At 33.9% G+C, this 8,776-nt stretch overlaps 1 pseudogene; it reads right to left on the reverse strand.

The window, feature by feature from the left end:
• Window positions 1-7,518: 7,518 nt before the first annotated feature.
• LOC122296916 lies at window positions 7,519-8,014 on the reverse strand (annotated as a pseudogene).
• Window positions 8,015-8,776: the final 762 nt, after the last annotated feature.

Here is an 8,776-nt window from a genome sequence, read left to right on the forward strand (position 1 = left end):
GTTAATTGATACAACTCTTGAATGTGAAGTATGTTGCAATGTTAATGATAATGATAACTGCTCGACATATCCTTTGTTGGCTCATTCGTTGTCAGATAATGATAATGATAATGAGGATGAGATTGAAAAGTTGACTACCAAATGTTATGAGTCAGATAGTGAGATTGAAGTCCCGAAAAAAATAATATCGTGGTGGTAAATCGAAGAAGCCTATTGTTGTTCTTGAACTGACGACGTGCTCCAATAGACATTATTAATTGATGAATATTCTTTTATGGAATACTAGAGGGATTTGTTCTTCGAAGGCAAGTTTGCGGCGAATTATTAATAAATATCGTCCATCGGTTGTAGCAGTTTTAGAACCTTTTCTTTCAGTTAATAAGTGTGCTCAATGGGCACTATGGTTACATCTTCCTAATTTCTATAATAATGTGGAAGCGGGTGGTAAAGTTTGGTTGTTCTGGGCAAATGGCATTGATTTCCAATTGCATTCAGTGATGGCTCAAGCTCTCTCAAGTTGGTTCTCTCTTGGTAATTCTAGAGTTTTGACGATTGTTATTTATCCTATTTGTTTTCAAGAACATCGTCGTATCCTTTGGAATTATCTTAAGGATTTAGATGGTGGTGATAGTGTACCGTGGTTTCTTAGAGGTGATTTTAATATTATCCGGTCTGAAGGTGAGAAAATTAGTGGTGTTTTTCATTCTTCTTAGGGGCGTGATGAGTTCAATAATTGTATTCAAGATTGTAGTCTTGTTGATATTCCTTATTCTGGGAGTCGGTTTTCTTGGTGAAATGGGAGGCTAGGGGGTGGTCGAATCTGGGCTTGCCTTGATAGAGTGTTGGTAAATACTGGCTTCTTATCAAACTTCCCTAATGGTTGTTTGGTGTATCTTCCTCACACGTCGTCTGATCATTGTCCAATGGTTCCTTCTCTATTGGTTGACATGAGGGTTGGCCCTAAACCTTTCCATTTTCAAAGAATGTGGTGCTTTCATGATGAGTGAGCGCTGGAGGCAAGGATTCAGTAGAAAGTTAAAAAAATTGAAGAAGTGGAATAGGGAGGTCTTCAGTAGAGTGGAAGTAGACCTTAAATTCATTAAAGAGGAGCTTCTGGAGCAGGAGAATAATGTTCAGCAAAACTTATCCCCAGGAAATGGAAGTTGAACTTTTGAGATGCAAACAAAAGCATGTCCAATATTTGCATGGAGAGGAGATTATGGGGTGTCAAAAATCTAGAATTAAGTGGATTTGTGAAGGTGATGAAAACACGGCATTCTTTCATGCTTCTCTTAGATGTAAAAAGAAATTTAAGACTCTAGAGAGTATGATTCTTGAACATGGTAGCACTCTTGATTCCGGTGAAGCAGTCCTTGAGGGGGCTGCTGAATTCTTCCAGCAGCAGTTAACCACATCAACGGTGTCTATTGAGCAGCCTGGTATGAATCTCATAACTTCTATTATTACTAAGGCTGATAATCTGTTTCTTTGCAGAGTTCCAGATTTGATGGAGGTTAAGGAGGCGCTTTGGTCGATCCCACAAGATAGTAGTCCGGGTCCTAATGGTTTTTCTACTAGTTTTTTCCATCATGCCTGGGATATTATCAAAGACGATTTATTGATGTTGGTGATTGATTTTTTTGAGGGGAAGCCACTAACCACTTTCTTTGGTATCACCAACATTGTGTTGATCCCGAAAGTGGATGAACCAATGGGTTTCATGCAATTCAGGCCTATTAGCTTATGTTCTATTGTTTATAAAATTCTTTCCAAGGTTCTGGTGAATCGGTTGGAACCTATCATGAAGAAATTAATTTCTGATGAGCAATCAACCTTTATTTAGGGTCGAAACATTTTTGATAATATTTCTATTACTCAAGAAATGATTTAGAGTATGAATAAGAAAGTGAGATGTGGTAATGTAATGATTAAAATTGATATGGCAAAGGCATATGACTGGATGAATTGGAGGTTCTTGTTGGAGGTGATGAAGAGATTGGGCTTTTCAAATCATTGGAGGGGTTTGATTTTTAATTGTATATCTTCACCTATGTGTTCGGTGATGCTCAATGGCTCCTTGAAGGGCTTTTTCAAACCTTCCCAATGTATTAGACAAGGGAATCCTCTATCGCCATATCTTTTCATTTTATCACAAGAGTTACTTTCTCAGATGATCAATGATGATTTTCAATAGGAGAAAGTCAAGCCTTTTAATGCTACTGGAGGTACTCTGATCAAGCCTTTTGCAAATGGAGGTAAAATATCTCTAGTGCAGATTATGAAGACTTTGCAAGCGTACCAATCTATGTCTGAGCAGTTGGTAAGCCCGACCAAGTCTTCTATCTTTTTCTCCTCTAATTTTTCGGGTGCTAGAAAATTAGAGGTTTTGAGGATCACAGGTTTTATGGAGGGTAAATGGCCGTGTAATTACCTAGGGGTTCTACTGCATGTGGGACGGATGACTATCAAATTATTTGAACCTTTGTTGTTGAAGCTTCATAAAAAATTGGTTGGTTGAAAGAGTAACATCCTTTCTTTTGGGGGTAAGATTATTCTGCTCAAACATGTTTTATCTAGCATGCCAATTCATGTTTTTTCTGTCAGAATTTACCTAAGGGTGTTTTCAAAGCCATCAAAAGTATTTTCTCTAATTTTCTCTGGAATTCGACTGATGATAAAAGGAAAAGAAAATGGGTGTCTTGGAAAAATATATGTTTGCCGGTTGAGGAAGGGGATTTGGGCATTCGGAGCCTCGCTGATGTCCAAATGTCTCTATTCATGAAATTTGCTTGGAAATTATTGGAGGGGAATTCAGTTTGGGCAAAATTCTTTTAGAAGAAATATGTGAGTGAAAAGCACCCTACGGCTCTTTCTAATTCCACAGGTTCAAGATTTTGAAGGGTATCATGTCAGTGATGTCGATTGTGCAACAAAATTCATGTATATTGGTTAGAAATGGTACTTGTAACTTTTGGTTTGATAATTGGCTAGGGGATGGGGCCATTGCAAATTTCGAAGATGTTAATGGAGATGAGAATTTATTGGTGGCTGATATCTTAAATAACTTAGTTAGAATGTGACTAAATTGCGTATGCTAGTGTCAGAAGAGACGTTTGAGAAAATTATTGCCTCGCCGATTCAAATATCAGGTGGAATAGATGTGCATATTTGGCAGCCAAATCTGGATGGTACTTTCTCTACCAAATCTACTTGGCATCTAATTAAAGCGACAGTGCCTGTTTGCCTTTGGAAAAAATGGTTTTGGTATAAATTGGTTCCTTAAAAAATGTTTTTTGTTTGTTGGCGTGGTCAAAAACAAGTGTTACTTGTGGATGATATCATTATTAAGCTAGGAATTCCTCTAGCTTCAAAGTGTCATTGTTGTGTTTTACCACAACAAGAATCCATTGATCATATTTTTTATAGGTATTTTGGGGGTTCGGTTACCTCAGCTCCAAAGATAGAATGTGGTTATGAATGTTTAGTGGCTTCGAGCGTCAGAATCTTCTTAAACAGGATGTTGTCGTCGTATCTTACCGATCATTATCATGTGGGCTTTGTGGAGAGCACAGTGTGAGGATAGAATGGAAGGAAAGAAAACTGATTAGAAAGGTGTGGTGAGATGGATTAAGTTGATGTTAACTGATATTTTTTCTCTGCATCAAAAATTTGATAGATTGCATTCACACCATATCAAGGTTTTATAGGAATTAAATTGCCCAATTGCTCTTGTTATCAAGAAAAGTATGAAAGTTGTAGCTTGAACTAAGTCAAATATAGGACAGTATAAGCTAAATGTTGATGGTAGTTCACTCAGAAATCTTGGCTTAGCAGGTGGCAGGGGGTTATTAGAGATCATGATGGTCGAGTGATAGAGGGTTTTGCAAATCATTATGGGCATGTTTCTAATAATGTTGCTGAGGGGAGAGCTTTACTTGATGGCTTAAAGTTGGCACAACAGTTGGGTATTCGAGATATTTTGGTGGAGTCCAATTCGGAAGTTATTGTGAGATGGATTCGAGCTGATAAATGCAGCTTACGGTACTTGTGGGATTTTTGGAATGATATCCAGAGATTGCTCGCTAACTTACATTGTTCCATCCGTCATATTTTCAGAGAAGCAAATATAGTTGTGGATTATCTTGCTAAAGAGGGGGCTTCTAATTGATGTAAGTATTTCACAGGGTTTGACCTTGATAGGGGAATCCTTCGTGGGTTAGTACGTACGGATTTGTGGGACTTCCTTATATTAGGATGTAATTGTTTGTTCTCCCTTTTTTTTTTTCATTGTAAGCTCTTTCTTTGGTTGGTAATTTTTTTATCATTGGGGTTTTTAGGTGTTTTATTTCATTTTTTTTTGTAAACCCTCTTGTGATTGCTTTGTAACCACGGTATTCCTCCACTATATGTGAGAGCTTTTTAATAAACTTGGAATAGGGCTATTATGTGAGTGGTTACCGGCTCTTCTGAAAAAAAAAAAATTAGTATATATGTTATTTACTTATTATAATAGAGTACTTATTTAAATACTAATGTCTAACTTATTCATATACTTAATTATGTATGGTAATAATACTATAATGTTTACGTATACTAAATTATCATTAGTCTATTTATATTGTATTAGAAGTATATTATTTTATAATAATTAGTTCATACTAATATATTATTGAATTTAACAATATAAGTTATATTTATATAATTACATAACTATACTAATATATAATAAATATATAGATAAATACATATTTTTAAAATATATGTAAAATATCGGAGTTGAATTTAGAGTCGGATTGTCGGAGTCAGAGTTGGAGCATAAAGTTGGAGTCGGTCTAGTGACACATCCAACTCCGACTCTGACTTTGATTGAAAAATTAAAAAAGAAATCCGACTCCAACTTTATTTTGTCTGACTTAAACTCTATGCATGTGCATGTGTGCACTGAATTATTCTATTTAAACTCAATGAGACAATAATGTGTGTATATATGTGTTGCACCTAAACTTTGACTCAAGCTAGTGAACCAAAATTTATGGCAATTTTACCTACAAGTATACAGGTATTGTAATACCTAATATGGTCAAATCCACAAGGATTGACTTATATGATAAGAAAATAAAACTCAAACAATGAAACCAAATTACTAAAATGAATGTGCAATCAAATAGAAAAGAAAATTATTGAGATTAAGATTTTTAAAATAAAAGAATAAAACTAGAATAATAAAATAAATCGATATGAAAAATTATTAAGGTTTCGAGGATCTATTTAATAATTTAAAATATTATTTTCGATCGATTTATTTGAATTAAACTAGAATAATGATTCCGTTTAATTAGAGTATTTAGCATTCAAGGTCAAGAAATATAGTCACTGATGATTAAGCATGAATGATTAATGGTTAAAATATTTACAAATTCATTTGAATATTATAGGAATTTTTTCAAGTATTCACTGTATTTAAAAATTACAATAAATTAAGATAAATATATAGACAATCAAAATATCTAATAATAAAATCCTTCAATAGATAAAACTCATAATATAAATTCTAATATTGATACGAAAATAATGTTTAAACTATTAAACTTCACATCTAACTTTAGTACAAAAATTTAACTAATCATATTCATCACAAAAGTTATAAAAGTTATAAAAATATTTTTCATGATATAACTAAAATAAAATATAAAAAAATAGTCACAAAAAAATAAAAGTGAAGAGAAGATAAAACTGCTCTCTTTTTCGAAAAGTTGGAGTCCACTGAGGAAAAAAAAAAAAAAAAGTAAAAACTCCCTCTCCGTCTTGCCCAAACAAAAAGCTACTCACACCGATAGTCAACCCAAAAGATCTTTCCCTCACCAATTCGACCCTCATGTCTCTCTCCGTAACTCCCACCGTTTCAGTTCGTAAGTTAGTATTTTTTTTTTTTTTTTCCCAGGAACCAGCGTCTCCACGTTCAGAAGAAACCAGCTCCCTAGCATTCGTTCTCAGCCTTGCCGTTCTCTCTATTTATATGAAGCTTTCGGTGCAGCCCCCTACTATGTTTTCAATTTCCTGCATCTATCCTTCCCATCCAAAACCTCATGCCTCCCTCCAAAAGCAAGCCTCCTCTGTGTCAAATGCCCAACTCCCCAACTCCTTTCTCGTTTCAGCTCTCACAGCCCAAGAAAAACTCTTTTATGACCCCCACAAAATCTGTGTTGCGTCCCAAACCAGAAAAGCCCAAAATAAAAACAGCTTCTCTCCTTTTTCTTTTACTCTCCGTCCGCTATCACCCGAAAAACACAGCCCTCACTTCCGTCTCGTAAAAATCCCTCTAAGTCAGTACGCTCTTTTCCCTTTTTTTTTTTTTTTTTTTTTTTTTTTTTTTTTTTTTTTCAACCTTTCTCCACAAAATAAAAAAAAAAAAAAAAAAAAAAACAAACCCCACCTTTCACGTTACCTCCCTTTACCAGCCCTCCCTTCCCTTTCACATTCCCCACGTTTTTCTTTCATCAAAAAGCAGCTATGTTGCTTTTCATCCAAAAAATATGCTGCAGTTACCCACTATGGTCCGGCGTCATTCAAGGGCAGTTGCGGAGTATGCTATCCTCTTTTGCTTTGCTAACCTTCCCAAAAATATCATCTGTATAAGTCTCTTTGTTTATATGTCTCACACAAAAAATCTCGTCCTATGTACTTGAGTTAAAAAGCTCTGCATGTTTTCAAGAAACTATAAAATCAAAGGAAAAATAAAAACAAAGAAAAGAAACAACACACTAGAAAGAAATAGAACCCAAAAATAAATAATAACAATAAAATAAAATAAAATAAAAGAAGTAAGTAGAATATTAAAACTCTATTATACATGTGAAGAATTATTGTCTAATTAAATCATAGATTATAAAAATAAATATAAATCATGATATTAATCAATTTAAATCACAATTCAGATTTATGCCTATCAACTATTTTTTCATCTAAAACTAATAATAATGTCATGATCTACTTAAAATATATTGGTTCTAAATCTATGAAATATGCAATATTTCAGCTCAATCAATATGTATTGATATTTTCATACACATTTTAATCAAAATATTTTTGTCTTTTTTTGAAAAAATTCTTATCGTATTTTCTTCAAGTACGTGATAAACATCTTTATAAAACCATAATCTACTACATTCACTAGGCTCTTCAGTTGATTTTTATCGAACAAATATTTCTTTACCCACATCTTGTAGCATGTCATGCATCCATACTATATTATCATTGTGAATAGTTTTGAGCGACTTATCTATAAGCACTTGGATACCAACATTTGGAGAGAAAACACAACCGAGTAATTAATCCGATTTCCTTTAAAGAAACATGCAATATCAAGAAAAATCTTCTCCTCATTATCATGCAATCCGTCATAACTTGTCCTAAGTATCTTATGAATATTTTTCTCAGGATTTCTTCTATACTTTCTTATTGCATCACTCCAATGATGTGTAGCTTTACCGAATAGATTAGAACCTAGCACTTTCAAAACTATTGGAAGGCCCCAACATAACGAAGTATATCTATTGTGAGTTCCACAAAATCTTTATTCGGTCTATTTTTGCCAAAAGCATGCCTACTAAAAAGTTAAAGAGCCTCATTAGTCCATTATGATCCATTTCCTTTAGCTTATATGTCAAATTGATTTTATGCACAGATAGTAAATGTTTCTCTCTTGCTGTAATGATAATTCCACTTCCTAAACCAAACCAATCGCATTTTCCACTTAATGTTTCTAATTTGACCAATTGATACACATCATCAAGAACTAAAAGAATCTTTTTACAACTCAATCTCCCTTATGGCATCTTTTTCCTTGATCAACATTATAAACCTTCAAACTTGAATCTCCTAAGATATCATAAAGAATTTTCTTTTGCAATTGGATCAGCCCGCGGTAGTCTCGTTGTGAATCTTCTCTCACATGTTCAAGAAAACAACTATCTTCAAACTGATAAACAATCGAGTTATAGATCACTTTGGCCATAGTTGTCTTACCAATTCCACCAACTCCAAAGATCTCTACCATGCAAATGTCATCTTTCTCAAGACTTAGAAGAGCATTGATGTCTTTTACATGAAACTCTATTCCAACTAGATACTCATCAACTTGAAAGTACTCACATTTTATTATTCTTGTGATTACTTGAACAATTTCTTGAATGAATTCTCTTCCATTTCTATTGTAATGTCCGTCCTTGTGGTGGGACCTTTAGAAGATGATTTTAAGAAAAGAGAAAGGAATTACCACTCATTTTGAAATTTCTTTTCCTTCCATACCAGCATACAAAAGACTCCATGTTTATGATTAAAACATATTTATTAATTTAAAGGGTTACATCGGAAAACATTAAATTTTATAATTAAAGTCTCTTGTACAACACGTTGTGACTACGCTTTCGTGCTCTTCCCCTTAGGCCGTGTTCATCCTGATGCGTCATACTCATCTTGTCCTTGGGAGGGCTCACATAAAAAATAAAATGAGTCGATGACTCATAAGCATTACTTCATACAATTGAAATATAACAACATAGGTTTTCAATCATAAATTCATCACTCCATACAAATCATACATTGACATTCAATTCATTTTGAAACGTTACGAGGTGGGGTTTTCCTTTAAAAGGGTTTTCTTCTTGTAAAAAGTTTCCCACGCCTTGTTGCATTCATTTCTTAAAGAGTTTTATCATGCATATATCCTTTTCTAACATGCATACATTCTTTCTTATTGCTTTCATTGGCCGTTACA

Source organism: Carya illinoinensis, chromosome 15 (genome assembly GCF_018687715.1).
Source record: "Carya illinoinensis cultivar Pawnee chromosome 15, C.illinoinensisPawnee_v1, whole genome shotgun sequence".
NCBI classification, from domain to species: Eukaryota; Viridiplantae; Streptophyta; class Magnoliopsida; order Fagales; family Juglandaceae; genus Carya; species Carya illinoinensis.